The following is a 17,476-nucleotide window of genomic DNA, read 5'->3' as shown; positions in this document are numbered from 1 at the left end:
ATGTGGGTTTAGTCTTTATAATTGTAGAATCATTGTAATTGTATAAAAACACTTATACTATCCTGTCTGATAAATAAAATAACCAACTGGACCTGGAAGGTACAATAGCAATATGATTTTCCAGGTTCCAAGTTCTGGTATTTTTAGAGGGGGCATGAAAAATGAATAAATTCAGTTCACAAATATGTATGTAAGCATGTAATTGAGGTAGATTTGTAAACAAAACAGCGAGTTTTTTCACTCATTAGCAATATATAGTGGTTATATTTTCAGAGGCATTACTCTAAGTCAAAGTTGAGCTTTGGGGGAAAGAATACATTTTTCTCCTAATGATGAGTAGGGTGAATTTCAAATAGGGTTTGTCAAAAGCCTGGAGTAGAAGCTACCAATAGATTCAACATAGATTAAAATAAACATCTATCAAAACCACATTTGAGGGGTGACTGGGTGGGTCAGTTGGTTAAACATCTGACTCTTGATTTAAGCTCAAGTCATGATCTTGCAGTTCACTAACTGAACTCACTACTAACTGAACTCTTGAACTCACTAGTTCAAGCCCCACGTTGGACTTTGCACTGATAGCATGGAGCCTGCTTGGGATTCTGTCTCCCTCTCTCTCTGCCCCTCCCCCACTTGCTCTCTTTCTCTCTCTCAAGAGAAATAAAAATACACTTAAAAAAATTAAAAATAAAAAAAAAAACATGTGATGGCATAATGTTGTAAAATAAATTACACATTCTCTTATTTTTATGATAAATATCTCACTACAGACATTTTCCTGCCTCTGTCCTGATTTGAAGAGCAGGCACTGAGTTAGATTAGAGAGAGTAACATCAGCAAGATGGCAGAATAGGAAGTCCTAGACCTCATCCCCCCACAGAAGTACTCACTTAATAACACTATAAGAAACAAAATACCTTTATGAAAACTCCAGAATCCAGCCAAGAAGTTGCAGTGTCCTGGACAAGCACAAAACTGAGAATAGCCGCATTGAAATGGGTAAGAAGAGCAATTCCATTGATCAACAATTCAACTGATCCTTAGCTGGCATAGATCTGCACCAAGAGAGATCCCCTCTGTTCTCTACTTACCCCTGGAAGGGAAGAGGCAGTGAAGTGTGCACCCAATCTTGGTGCACTTCCAGTGAGACCTGCTACTGTTTTATCTCATCCAGAATGCTGAGGGAAATGGCATTTCTGACACCTGGAGACATCTAAGAGCGAAGAGATGGGACGGGCAGCTTTCAGCAGTGGCAAACCACTGCAAAGCTGGAACAAGGTGCATAATTTTGAACCATCTACTTCAAGAAGGAGAGAGAGAAATGGAAGTCTCACACAAAATACCAGGGTTTCAGTACACTATTCCAGGAAAAGGGGGCAGGTGGCTCTCAGTAGCTAGCACAGCTCTCTGGTATTAAGAGAAGCCTCTCAACCCTGAGATTTGTCCATCAGGAGGCAGAGGGAGGTGTTGAGTGTGCATCTAATGTCTGGTCTTTCAGTGCACTGCCCTAGGGAAAAGGGGCAGGTGGCTTGCCATGCAACTCTGTGACATTGGGCAAAGGCACACAATCTTAACAGTTCTATCCCAGAAGGAAGGGAGATAAGTGAAACATGCACATCCATAGAAAAGTTTTGAGAGGCTCCCAGAATCCACTAAGCCGGTTGGTGAAAGTCTTTCCTTGTTGAAGCCAGTCTGTGAGGTAACTGTTTCTCCAATTGCACAGGCACCAACACAAAGCTACAAGGAACATGGAGAATCAGGAAATATGACACAACCAAGGGAACAAAAGAAATCTCTAGTAAATGACCCTAAAAATGGAGATCTATGAATTACCTCACAAAGAATTCAAGACAATCATCTTTAAAAAGTGCAGTGTGTTACAAGAGAACACAGAAAGACAACTAAATTAACTATATAGTTATTTATTATTTATATATATTAAATATGTACCTATATATATTACATGATCAAATTGGATTTACCTGTGGGATAAATCTTGGGGTTCAAGGATGGTTTAATATATTCAAACCAATTAGTGCATGCAGTACATCACATTCATAAAGGATAAAAATTACATAGTCATCTCAATAGATGCAGAGAAAGCATTAGATAATATTATATATTTTTTCAAAATAAAAACGCTCAGCAAACTAGATAAGGAAGGAATGTACCTCAACACAATCAAGGCCATATGTGACAAGTCTACAGGTAACATCATAGTCAACAGTGAAACACTGAAAGATTTCCCTCTAAGGAAAAAGGACAGGAATGAGACAGGGATATCGTTATTCAACAGGTATAAATTTCAGTTGTACAAGATGCATAAATTCTTGTATGTTTCATAGTGTAGTGTCTCTAGTTAACAATAATGCATCGTATACTTAACATTTAAGTAGACAGATCTCATGTTGTCTTACCATGATAATTTTTTTTTAATTTAAAAAAAGAGAAACTGAGTTAAATTTCCAGAGTTGGAAAATAAGTTAAATATGTGGATGGGAAAAAGAAAGAAAAAGAAGGAAATGAGGTGAATAAAGGAAACAATCTCTTCTAGTTTTGTACAAGTACATTTGAGTACCTTTCAAAACACTATTAAACTATTTAGGGGGCGCCTGGGTGGCTCAGTCGGTTAAACATTCGACTTCGGCTCAGGTCATTATCTCCCGGTTTGTGAGTTCAAGCCCTGCATCAGCACAGCTCAGAGCCTGGAGCCTGCTTTAGATTCTGTGTCTCTCCATCTCTCGGCCCCTCCCCTGCTCATGCTCTGTGTCTCTGTCTCTCAATAATAAATAAACTTTAACAAAAAAATAAAAAAAAACTCCTTAGAATGGAAAATGGCATGTTTTTTCATCAACAGGAGATATTAGCAAAAGGCAATCATATTAGCAAAACGCAATCATAGTGAATGAATGTTCCTAGCTACACTCAGGTCTTCTAAACCGTGTTTCTCTACTGCATAATGCTAAATTCACATGACTAATGACATTAACAAATTTTATTTTGGTCTCCTCTGCCCTGAAAACTCCTCTTCCTACCATTACTCTTGTCTCCGTGGAGAGGGAGTGCATGACTCTGAGATGGACGAGGGAATGAAGGTTGGTAGGACTCCTCATTTGCTTGGTTTCACATTGTATGTGGGCTTTATGGGTGCCAGCTCTCACAAATTGGCTCCAGACCTTTTTCAATGAACTAACGTTGCTTTTTCATTTTTGTTTATTTAGTTTGGAAAGAGAGAAAGCACAAGCAGGGGTGGGGCAGAGAGACATAGAGAGGGAGACACAGAATCTGAAGCAGACTCCAGGCTCTGAGCTGTCAGCACAAAGCCCCGACGTGAGGCTCAAGCCCACGAACTGTGAGATCATGAGCCAAAGTCAGATGCTTAATCTACTGAGCCACACAGGCACCCCTGAAGTTACTATGATAGTACATGATAGCCTGCATTAAAAGAAGTAACTTCCAAAACTCCATTTCTGGTCATTTCTATTTTCAGTCCAATGTAGTGACAATGGTGGCATTTCTTTTCTTTTTCCTTAAATAAAGAGGCACTTTTTTTTTTTTTCCAATTTTGGGCATAGGAAGAAAAACACTACCACACTACAGAGAAGCACACACATGAATACAGATACCTTAGATATTCTTGGAGATTTTACTAAATCAAAGTCTACAATTGTAATGTTGCATTATAAAATTCTAACCATATTAGAAAGGCTGTGGAATCTTAAGAAACTTTACAAAAAATAGAATTAGCATACTAATTTTTAAAATTCCCACAGGGACAACATAAAATTCAAGTAGGATAGACTTTCTTTAGTTAGGACTCTGATATCAGAAATAATATTCCAGGGGCATGTGGGTGGTACAGTCAGTTAAGCTTCCCACACTTGATTTAGGCTTTGGTCATGATCTCATGGTTCGTGAGTTCAAGCCCTGTTTTGGGCTCTGCACTGAGTGTGAGCCTGCTTGGGATTCTGTCTCCCTCTCTCTCTCTGCCCTTCCCCCACTTGCTATTTCTCTCTCTCCAGATGAATAACAATAAACTCTAAACAAAATTATAAAGGGCACCTGGGTGGCTCATTGGTTAAGCACCTGATTCTTATTTCATCTCAGGTCATGATCTCACGGTTCGTGAGATCGAGCCCCAAGTTGGGCTCTGCGCTGATGGTGCAGAGCCTGCTTAGGATTCTCTCTCTTCCTTTCTCTCTGCCCCCACGCCCCCGTCGTTCTCTCTCTCTCTCTCAAAATTAATACAAAAATTTAAGGAAATTATTAAAAAAAGAAATAATATCCCTGGTTTTTTAAAAGTCATGTTTTGCAGAAGCATAGAACTCTTACAATAGCTAGAGATACTAATAATAGTACCTTGATATGCCTGTCAGTCCATGAAAAACTTCTTATGAATAAAGTCATTTACTAATAGCAAAGACAATAGGAGTGTTTGCTATTTTTAATCTCTAGTATATAGATGAGAAAATTGAAACTTTCCCAGAATAATGATCTTAACTAATAAGTGATAATTCCGAGCCCATAGAAGTAACAGATCTCAACAGCAACAGAACACAGTAAATGTTCAGGATTATAATTTTTTAAAAGGTATTCCTTTAATAAGTTGACCTCTAAGTATTTTAAGCTGGGCCCCAGCTTTCTCCAAATTCAATCAGCCAGTCTTCTTATGTGAAAGGCCCAGAACTGAGCATTATCCCTCAGAGTGAGGAGATTGACCAGATGCCAGAGTCTTCTTTCTTTGTTTTGTTTTGTTTTGTTTTGTTTTGTTTTTTCCTTTCTTCAGTCAGATAAAGTGATTATTGGGGTGTGACGATAAGAAACATGATTGCTGGATTCTCCCCAATCTACCCGCATTCCCACTAGCAACCCTGCCACCCCATCATCAGATTTGGTAGACTCTGCCAAAGTCATCTGTTACCCATGCAATAGGCTAAAGATCGCCGCATCATGTAAGAGAAACTTAAATTATGTATTCTCTTAAATTATGTAAAGTGTCCATGACTTTCTACAACAATCCCAATGATAAAGATCTGACTGTAGCCAGCTATGTGTAATAATTAGCACACTTGGATTGACTTTTGTTCCTCACAGATCTCTCTTTACCTGGGATGCTGCACTGCCACCCTCCTCTGAGATGCTCTAAATCTCCTTTGAAGATGCCGGGACATCTGTTTGAGATGGAGCCTGAATAATAAGATGCAAACATCCCTAATATAACTTTAGTGCCCCTTTGTGCCACTGTCCATCAGTTGGTTGGAGTTCTACTTCTGTCAAGGGCTATAAAAAGAAAAGAGCAGACAGTTAAATTCTCCTCTCCTTGCTCATCCACTAATGCTTAAAGAGATAATAAAATGGTCATTTATTCTCAACTGCAGTTCAATTGAAATGTTATGATGTTTTTGGTGACTTCTGAAGGGTAATGGAAAATGAGTGCCACCTGTTTATGATGTGCCATCGGGGACATGGCGCTTCTTAGATGAATTCTACTTAAAAAGTCACATCCTTTATTTGGTGATGAGTTGTTCACTGGGAGAGCAGCTGATCCTTAATCACATAAACCCAACAAGCCATGGCTCACACAATTCATTTGTTTCATCTGTCTTCACAGTTAACACCCAGCAGCCGAGTCTGTTTGGCCCAGGATTAGAGCAAATTATAAAGAGGATCCACATGAAGAGACTGGTTGCATTGCTGGTAGGCCAATTGTGTTAAGGAGAGAAGACTTTTTTTGACTCTTTCTCTTTTTGCGGTGACTTTTGGTTGGGCTATTTGTAAATTTCCTCTATTACCCTAACTTATTTTCACTTCCATCTCTTTGTTGGGGAAGAGGGATTCCTAACAGCATGAATTGATATTTACCATGTGCCAAACACTGTGCTAGTTGTTAAGAATATGTTAATTACTTTATTCTTCACAACATTTACATGAATCATGTTATTGGACCCATTATATTATATGGTAACTATTGTCATTTGTTTCTAAACTTTAAAAAAAAATTTTTAATGTTTGTTTATTTTTGAGAGAGAAAGAGAGAGAGAGACAGAGACAGACAGAGCAGGGGAGGGGCAGAGAGAAAGACACAGAATCCAAAGAAGCAGGTTCTAGGCTCTGAGCCATCAGCACAGAGCCCAATGTGGGGCTCGAACTCATGGCCATGAGGCCATGAGATCGTGACCTGAGCTGAAGTCAGAAGCTTAACTGACTGAGCCACCCAGGTGTCTCCTGTTTCTAGATTTTAAATGAAGAAATACACAGAGTTATGCAACTTTTCTCAGAATATCACATTCTGATAATAGATGTAAGTTGCACAGCTACCAATTGGGGACAATTTTCTTCTTTGTCACACATTGGGATGGAGTGGTTCTAACTCAGCCCAAATAAGAAAAATAAAGTTTATCGAGAGTAATAAACATAACTGAAAGTTGATAAAGCAGAGCCTGCAGAGATGACAGCCTACATTTTTTTTTTCCTTTTAACCACAATCACTCCCTTTGTGTATCGAGCACACAGTTCTCTGGTTAAGGAAAAGCATCACACAGGAGAGTTCAGATAGGTTTACAAAATTCTAACTACAGGGAGGTTACTCAGTGTGGATGCTCAAAAAGTGATGGCAGCTGTGTATGGGATGCTTTCTGCAGACAGCAGTGAGAATGTTAGATACTAGAATTCTTTCACCGAGAACACTTCCAGGACTCTTAATGATGAGATATGAGTCTAGGGCAATAGCTTGGCTCTCACACATGTCCCTCGTGGTGGGCATTAATAGCATTCACTCAGGCAGTCTGGGTGATTCACTGATGCTCTCTACTTCTCCACTGGTGCTCTCCACTTCTCTACTCCATCACATCCTTCAGATGCTCTCCATTTCCCTGAATCAGGACAGCTGTAATTCTTTCCTGGGGGGTTTTCCTCATCTCTCTTCATCTACTCAATTCACTGTTGACCAATAAACATTTTTCCTTTGAGACTGCCTTTTGATACATAAAACAACAACAGCAACACAAGAACAATGATACCAAAATTTGCCCAAGTAAGACTCGGCTTTCAAAATTTTAGTCTCCGAAACGGGCCCTTAAAGCTTACTTTGAAAATATAATGCTAAATATTGATTCTTTCTCTTTGTCTTTCTCCTATAGCAACAATTGTCTCTGAGCCTTTGATGCTCAGGGAGGATGTAATAGAAACAGGTGACAGACAAGAAAGTTTTAAAAATGCCTTATTAATATATTTTAAAGTAATATTTTCATGTACAATTCATGAAGACTCAAATAAAATTTACCTCTTTCAAAAAAATGTTATCCTTCTCTAAACTTTAGCCTGCATCTGCCATCAATTTAAACCACAGAGCTCTATATAATGATACCATGTTCTTCAAAATCTTCTCATCATTGGCTCAGTGTTTCAGTTTAGATATTTTTTTCTTCAATACTAAGTCCTTTATTCTAACTTGAGTGTAAATATCTTGAAGATGAGGACCAGAGATTACATAGAATTTTCCATGGAACACAGACTCTACTTACTGATACTTTAAAACTATTCATCAATTTCTTGCTAGAATTGGAAGTCAATGGGATTTTAGATGTCTGCGGTACCAAATAAATTAAAAAAAAATATATATATATATATATATATATATATATTCATCAGGTACAAACCATGTGCCAAAGTGGGGCACTAGAATGCAAAGGTAAGCAGACCTGGAGACTCCACCTGGAACTTTTACTCTAATAATAAGGTGTTTCTGAAATGTCATAAGTATCCCCTTTATAAGTTTGGAAGTTATGTTACAATGATGCACTGATGTATAAACTGAACTAGTGGAAAAATACTAAAAGAATTTGACAAATGCTACCATATACCTCAAAGTATAGAGGACTTACTGTTCTGGTAAAGTGCTGATTGGAAAGAACTCCTACAATTGGCCAAAGCAATGCCATGATGAATTAGGACTGTAAACAGATTCCTTAATCCCTAATTCCATACAAAAACTGTAATATCGAGGCATTTGTGGGCTTCAACTTACTAATGTGATGTAGATTCAATTTTCTCTACAAACATTGCCAAGACCTGAATTTAAGCCTCAATATTTTAGCCAGCAATCTACATTTAGACACCAGAGAACAATCCACAGCAATTCAGATTCAGGAAAGAGTAAATAGTTTAAATAATGAATGAATTTTTGCCAACATAAACCAGTGGTGATTATCTCCCTTGGCTTGCTAAATATTTAACCTACCCAATTATGTTTCACTTGGTGCTGTAGCCACAAAATAAACTTAGCAGAAAGCCAAATGATTATGTGTGGGCTGTGGCTGTAAAGTAATGGTACTTGTTTATTGTAAGTATTTTGGGAATTTTAACTTCAGTTTGTGCCTCTTTTTAAAACAAGAACTAGAACTTATTTGACATGACAGAATAAATTAAGAGGATTTTGATAATGCAGTCTTCTTCTCCCAGCTCTGAAGGATGGAATTTCAATCTTTTGAAAGAGTGACTTGTTTCTACCTCATTCTGCCTGTAATGAACCCAGATAGGTCAGCTGCCTTATGTGCGTTTTCATATATTCAATAAACAAGGCTATACTGCTTAGTTCTACCTTAGTGTCACAGATGCCAGAATGATTAAAGGTCATGTAAAATGCCATCATAAATTAGAAATCCTTAAAAATAGAAAATATCAGAGTAAGGGAGAATAGAATTGTATCTCCTTTTGGTGTTGACACATGCTAAATAATATCAAGATGGAGATATGCAAGTTAACGTATAATGAAGCTTCTGGCTTCAGCTCCAGTATGCACACAACTTGGAAGTCACCACTCTCTTCCTTAAAACCTGATTTCAAAATTTATCTTAAACATAGCAAAAGAAACTACTAATAAAATGAAAAGGCAACCTACTGAATGAAAGAAGATATTTGTAAATAATATATCTGATAAGGGGGTTAATATCCAAAATATATAAAGAATGTATGCGCCTCAACACCAAAACCCCAAATAATCCAATTAAAAAAAGAACAGAAGTCATGAACAGACATTTTTTTTTCTAAAGAAGACATACAGACAGCAAACAGATACATGAAAAGTGCTCAACATCACTAAGCATTAGTGATGATTCATTTGCACCTGAAATGCAAATCAAAACTGCAATGAGATATGACCTCAAACCTGTCAGAATGGCTAGAATAAAAATGACCAGAAAATACATGTATTGACAAGGATGTGGAGACAAAGGAAATTTTGTGCACTGTTGGCGGGGATTAAGTTGGTGGAGCTACTATGGAAAACAGTATGGAGTTTCAGAAGAAGCTAAAAATAGAAAAAAAAGTATGATCTAATAATTCCACTATTTGGTAATCACCCAAAGAAAACAGAAACACTAATTTTAAAAGATATATACACTCCTATGTTTATTGCAGCATTTACAACAGACAAGACATGGAAGTGACCCAAGTATTCATCAATAGATGAATGAATAGAGAATGTGATATATATACAATAGAATATTACTCAGCCATAAACAGGAATAAGACCTTGGCACTTGTGACTGCATGGATGAACTTCGAGGATATTATGCTAAATGAAATAGGTCAGAGAGAGACAAATACCATATGATTTCACTTATATGTGGAATCTAATAAAACAAAACAAGTAAGCAAATGACCAAAAAGCAGAAACAGACCCATAAATACAGAGAACAAAGTGATGGTCACCCAGAGGGGTGGGAGAGGTCGGCAAAATGGGTGAAGGGGAATGGGAGATAGAGGCTACCAGTTATGGATTGCATAAATCAGGAAGATGAGTTACAGCATAAGGAATACAGTCAGTGGTATCATAACAGTGTTGTATGGTGACATATGGTAGCTATACTTGTGGTGAGCATAGCATAATGTATAGACTCTGATCACTATCTTGTATACCAGGAACTAATGTAATACTGTGTGCTAAGTATACCTCCATTACGCAACAATACCAACAAACATAAAATTTACCTTAAAGACACTATAATCCAGACAGCATCATATTTTCAAAAGAATAGACATGTTGATCAATGGAACAGAGTAGAGAGCTCAAAAGAGACTTACAACTATAGTCAATTAATTTTTAATAATGGCATGGGGCTGTTCAATAGAAAAATGTTGATCTCTTCAACAATTATCTTCCATATGCGAAACAGTGAACCTAAATAGAGACGTCACACATGCAAAACTATAAAACTTCCTTAAGAAAACATAAGAGGAAATTTGCATGCACTTGGGTTTGAAGATGAGTTACTAGTATAACACCAAAAGCATGATCCTAGAAAGAAAAAAAAAGACAATTTGAACTTTATTATTTTTTATTCATTAATATAGTTAATGTCTACTGATGAAAGGGAAAGCTATTTTTTAGTAGAGTTGGCACACAATGTCACATTTTATTTATTTTTATTTTTTATTTTTGAGAAAGAGAGAGAGAGTGTGTGCAAGCAGGGGAGATGGGCAAAGGGAGAGGGAGAGATAATCTTAAGCAGGCTCCATGTTTTCAGCATGGTGCACGGGGCATGATCCCACAACCCTGGGATCATGACCAGAGCCAAAATCAAGACCTGGATGCTCAACCAACTGGACCACCCAGGCACCCCACAATTGTACATGTTAAATTTAAATATTAACTTTAAATTTTGTTTTCATTTAAAGAAAGAGTGTTCACTTCAAAAGAAATCATTAAGAGCATGAAAATACTAGACACAAACTGAAAGTATTTGTAAAACACATATGTGGTAAAGGATTTTTATTTATAACACACAAAAACTCATAATAGTCAATTATAAGAAATAACCCAAGTACTAAATGAGTGAAAATCTGAGTAAAAACCTTAGTAAAGAGGATGTACAGAGGAACAAATGATCACATGAATAGATGCTCACCATCATTTGTTACTATGGATATGCAAATTAAAACAGCCATGTATACAAGTACAAACCTATTAAACTGTTTCAATCCAATGCTTTAAACTCTAAAACCTGATGAAATAAATTGAAGATAACACAAACAAATGGAAAGACACTCTAGGCTCATGGATTGGAAGAATAAATATTATTAAAACATTTATACTACACAAAGCAATCTACAGATTTAATGTAACCCCTGTCAAAACACCAACAGAGTTTTTCACAGAACTAGAACAAAGAATCCTAAAATTTGTATGGAACTGCAAAAAACTCTGCATAGCTAAAGCAACCTTGAAAAAACAAAGCAAAGCTGGAGGTATCACAATTCCATACTTCAAGTTATATTACAAAGCTGTAGTAATCAAAACAGTATGATACTGACACAAAAATAGACGCATAGATAGTGGAATAGAATAGAAATCCCAGAAATAAACCCACAATGATACAGTCAAGTAATCTTTACAAAGCAGGAAAGAATGTCTAATGGGGAGGAGCGTCTGTTGACTCAGTTGGTTATGTGTCCAACTCTTGACTTCTGCTCAGGTCATGATCTCACCATTCATGAGTTTAAGCCCCTCATTGGGCTCTCGGCTGACAGTGCACAGACTGCTTGGGATTCTCTCTCTCCTTCTTTCTCTGCCTCTCCCTTGCTCACATTCTCTCTCTCTCAAAATAAATATATAAACTTGGAAAAAAATAATATCCATTGGGGAGACAGTCTTTTCAACAAATGGTGTTGGGAAAACTGGTCAGCTATATCCAAAATAATGAAACTGAATCATTTTCTTACACTATACACAAAAATAAACTCAAAATAGATTAAAGACTTAAAGACTTAACCTAAAGCCATAAAATTCCTAGAAGATAATACAAGAAGTAATGTCTTTAACATTGGCCATAGCAACATTTTTCTGGATATGTCTCCTGAGACAAGGGAAATAAAAGCAAAAATGAACTATTGGGACTACATGAAAATAAAAAGATTTTGTACAATAAAGGAAATAATCAATAAAACTAAAAAGCTAAATACTGATTGGGAGAAGATATTTGCAAATGACATATCTGATAAAGGGCTAATATACAAAATATATAAAGAACTTATATAACTTAATACCCCCAAAACAAATTATTGAATTGGAAAATGTACAGAAGACATGAACAGAAATTTCTCCAAGGAAAACATGAATGGTCAACAGACATGTGAAAGATGTTCAACATCACTCAGCATCAGGAAAAGGCAAGTCAAACTACAAAACCACCTCACACCTGTGAGAAAGGCTAAAACCAAAAACACACGAAAAAATAAGTGTCAGTGAAGATGTAGAGTAAAAGGAACCCTCTTGTACTGTTGATGGGAGTGCAAACTGGTGCAGCCACTCTGAAAGACATAATGGAGGTTCTGAAAGAGTTAAAAATAGAACTACCTTATCATCCAGTAATCCCACAACTAGTATTTACCCGAAGAATACTAAAACACTAATTTCAAGGGATACATGCACCCCTATGTTTATTATAGCATTATTTACAATAGCCAAATTATGGAAGCAGCCCAAGTATCCATCAAAAGATAATTGGATAAAGAAGAACGGTGTGTAGACACAATGGAATATTAGTAGCCATAAAAAGAGAATGAAATCTTTCCATTTGCAGCAACATGGATGGAGCTAGAGAGTATAATACAAAGTGAAATAAATTCGTCAGAGAAAGACAAATACTATATGATTTCACTCATATGTGAAATTTAAGAAACAAAACAAATGACCAAAGTGGGAAAAAAGAGAGAAAGACAAACCAAGAAACAGACTCTTAACTATACAGAACAAACTGATGGCTATAATAGCAGAGGGAAATGGGGAGATGAGTGAAATAGGTGACAGGGAATAACAAATGCACTTGTAGTGATGAGCACTGGGGAAAAGATATTTGCAAATGACATATCGGACAAAGGTCTAGTATCCAAAATCTATAAAGAACTCACCAAACTCCACACCCGAAAAACAAATAATCCAGTGAAGAAATGGGCAGAAGACATGAATAGACACTTTTCTAAAGAAGACATCCAGATGGCCAACAGGCACATGAAAAGATGCTCAATGTCACTCCTCATCAGGGAAATACAAATCAAAACCACACTGAGACACCACACCTCACGCCAATCAGAGTAGCTAAAATGAACAAATCAGGAGACTATAGATGCTGGCGAGGATGTGGAGAAAAGGGAACCCTCTTGCACTGTTGGTGGGAATGCAAACTGGTGCAGCCACTCTGGAAAACAGTGTGGAGGTTCCTCAAAAAATTAAAAATAGATCTACCCTATGACCCAGCAATAGCACTGCTAGGAATTTACCCACGGGATACAGTAAATTCCAGAGGGGCACTTGTACCCCAATGTTTATAGCAGCACTCTCAACAATAGCCAAATTATGGAAAGAGCCTAAATGTCCATCCACTGATGAATGGATAAAGAAATTGTGGTTTATATACACAATGGAATACTATGTGGCAATGAGAAAGAATGAAATATGGCTTTTTGTAGCAACGTGAATAGAATTGGAGACTGTTATGCTAAGTGAAATAAGTCATACAGAGAAAGACAGATACCATATGTTTTCACTCTTATGTGGATCCTGAGAAACTTAACAGAAGACCATGGGGGAGGGGAAGGGAAGGGGAAAAAAAAGTTAGAGAGGGAGAAAGCCAAACCATAAGAGACTCTCAAACACTGAGAACAAACTGAGGGTTGATGGGGGGGGGGGGGGGAGGGAGGGGAAGGGTGGGTGATGGGCATTGAGGAGGGCACCTGTTTGGATGAGTACTGGGTGTTGTATGGAAACCAATTTGACAATAAATTTCAAATTAAAAAATAGATAAATATTTAACAAATTAATATATAAAAATAAAGTTTAAACTAATGTAAAAAAATAAGAATTGTTGAATCACTTTATTGTACACCTGAAACTAATATAACATTGTATGTTAACTATACTGGCAGTTAAAAAAATGAAAGGCTTTTGTAAAGAAAAGAAAGATTAAAGAGTATTTTAAACCTTAAAAAATATTACTTTTGAATACTAATTTTTGGTCAAACTGTACATGTAAATGTTGAAGATTGGACTGAATCTGAGCTGGGTCGTGAGCTCCTCCACTTACCGGTTCTTTAACTTGAAGCAAGATGGCCTCCATGTCATTTCACAAGATTGCTGTAAGGGTCAAGCAAAATGACATAGGTGCAATCGCTATGTAAAACTATGCAGTAATGTAAAAATATGAAGTGTTACTACTCATTAAAGTTGAATACAGAAAGAAAAAAATCAACACTTTGACAATGCCCCGTTGCTGGTAAGGATGCAGAGCAAACAGAATTCTCATTCATTACTGAGTTCAGGTACTTGGGAATTTTTTGTAATATTCTTACAACTTCTCTGTGCATTCAAAACTAGCCTAAAATAAAAATTGATTGGGGTTCTTTGGTGGTTTATTCGGTTAAGCATCTGACTTCAGCTCAGTTCATAATCTCAGGGTTCGTGATTTTGAGCCCTGTGTCGGACTCTGTGCTGACAGCTCAGACCTGGAGTCTGCTTCATATTCCGTGTCTCCCTTTCTCTCTGCCCCTCCCCTGCTCACGCTCTGTCTCTCTCTCTCAAAAATAAATAAACATTAAAAATTTTTCAAATAAAAATTGATTAATGACTTTAAAGAAAATGTTAATGTGATGGGACCCAATTAAAAAGTCATGTTGGCCACAACCAAAGCCTTCATATCCATGCTAACTCTTGAGTAGGTTAAGAACCCATCATTATAAAACACACACTCTAAGGGAGAGCCCTGGCTTGTTGTGATGGGGAAATTCTGAACTCTGAAGTACTCTCCTTCCTCCGTGCTTGGTTCTTGCTTTTAGAGCCTCAACATTTCACATGGATGACTATAAAGCTTTCCTCTATCACCCGTGTTTATAGATCATGAAGAATAGAAATGTGGTAGGGTCCCCTCCTTAAGGAAAGAAGAAAAAAACCCTCAAGGTAACCTGGCTATATGCTTACATGACAATATCCCTCAGGACCTTGTAACATGAGACCACTAATCAGACTGTTTGTGTGTTACCGTATATGGGAGACAAAGAAGTAAAAAATATATAAAAAACTACACCACGTGGCATTCGGGGCTCAGTTCTTTGGGTAGAACCCTACTGAGCAGTGCCAGTAGGAATAAAGTTGCTTCCTGGAAAGAAAAGCCTCTGTGTCACGACTCTCTGTGCTAGAATCCTGCTACAGAAAGACATGATTCCATGTCCAACTATGTGTCCTCTTCCAGGCCACTCCTGTATTTCATGAGGCCAGAGGGCTCCCCTTCAGCCAAGAGGCCATAAGGCATTAAATGCCACATACCTCTATGACCTGTTTTTCCCTTTGTCCCCCCCTCTTATATAAGCTTTCAAAGTCACTGCAGTAGAAGCGTAGAAACACCTAATAATTTCCAATTTTTGTCCATGTTTCCTTAGGAGGAAATGTTCTGTGGTAGAAATGTTGAGGCTGACACCAAATTTTGTAAATCCACGTACTTTAATAAAATGGCACTTGTGTAGAGTGCGAAAGAACTATCACATGGAAAAATTTGTTCAACTGCAAAATTCTACAAAGAGTTTTGTTACAAACAGCCTAAAGGAAGAAATTCTTCTGATCTTGCCTGTCATAAAAACCTGCAAAGCTGCTATTAGTTAGAAACATAACGTTTGCTATGAAAAACTGCAGAGGGGACTTTGTTTTTACTCCTATGTTAATTTCAGCAAATTGTGTTTACCTATATGTGAAAAATTCTCAAGTGAACTTTTAAAGAATTACTCATTCATAGGTAAATACTTTGTGTCCTTTATGAGGATTTTGTAACATTGCACCGAAATGAGCCTCAGAGGTGAACAAAAAGACAACAACTTTTGGAGTGGGGTCATGGCCCTGGCCATGGGTCCACAAAGCCTGTCATTTACCTGGTGTGTTTCACATGTTTTTTTAACTAATATTATTTTGGGGGTCCCCAGGACACTTGGAATGGTGATATATTAACATCATGATGCAACTTTATTCAAATTTGCCTCATCTTTTTTATTTTTCAATAACCAAGATTCATAGCAAGTAGGAAACATCAAAAAACTGTCTTAATAATGTTCTTTAAAATACATTTGAATAGTACACAACAGTAATTGTAAATTACTTTTATGTATATAGCTGAATTCACTATTAAAAACTGATCCATTGAAGTTATCCATAGTGTAATTTAAACTTTATAGTATAAAGAAGTTAAATGAGACTCTTACCCTTATATTCTGTTGGGGAGAAAAAGCAAAAACAAAACACTTTCTCCTGAATTCTATCAAGTGCAAGCATTCTTACCTAGTTTCTACAAAGTGATAAAAAGTGATGTCTTTAAGGAACCCTCAAGCAACTGACACAAGTGTGTTAGTTATCAACTTACCAGAGAGCAAACAGTGTTTAAGTGATGTCGATGTATTTTATTTTCCCCTCAGTCTTTAAAAACGGGTGCTCAATACATGATGAAAATCCAATATTTGAATAAACAGAAAATTCTAACTCCCCTGTCCCCACCTCTCCTTCACCAAATAAAGCAGTTAAGAGAATGTTTATCACATTATTGAAAATATCCTTGGACAAAATCTTTAAGAACTGCTGTTAATGAACAATACTTGGATGAAGAATCCATAAAAATTAGACTATTGAGGTTATCTAGTACATTTGTCAGCCTGGTAAATTTGTTCTGGGGCTATAAAATTTCATGACCAAAGAAATAGCTTTAATATCTTATTGGCAAAAGCCTACTGAATAAATCACAAGTGCATATGTTCAGTTCAATTTTGTTTTTAGTATTAAAACCTCAAGAAATATAATAATTGAATTGCTTTCCTGGACCTCAGTGCTTAAACAGGATATAAATATAGAGTAAGATGAAAGCGCTATCAGAGAAGCTAAGGAAACTTGTTTTGAATATTGCTGTGTCATTTCACACCACATAAAATAAGTACAGAATTGTGTATCTTTTTGTAAATCATTGACTCTATGCCCCTAAAGTTCTCTCATAGCCAAAGTTTAAAAATACAATAATCATTTCCATATTTATTACTTAACAATTGGGTAATTATCATACCTCACGATTTTGCTTTATTGTAAATTTCACATCTGAAATATATATCTAATTGAAATTCTTTTCCTTAATTTTTTTTTACTGTTTATTTTTGAGAGAGAGAGAGACAGAGCACAAGCAAGGGGAGGGGCAGAGAGAAAGGGAGACACAGAATCTGACGTAGGCTCCAGGCTCTGAGCTGTCAGCACAGAGCCCAGATGCAGGGCTTGAACTCATGAACCATGAGATCATGACCTGACCTGAAGTTGGGCACTCAACTGACTGAGCCACCTAGGCTCCCCTCCAATATTTATTACCTAACAATGGAGTAATAATAATACCTCACAATTTTGTTTTATTGTAAATTTTACATCTGAAATATATATCTAATTAACTGAAACTCTTGGTTTAAATCT

This window comes from Felis catus, chromosome D2, assembly GCF_018350175.1.
Source record: "Felis catus isolate Fca126 chromosome D2, F.catus_Fca126_mat1.0, whole genome shotgun sequence".
NCBI lineage: Eukaryota > Metazoa > Chordata > Mammalia > Carnivora > Felidae > Felis > Felis catus.
This window is presented reverse-complemented; position numbering follows the sequence as displayed.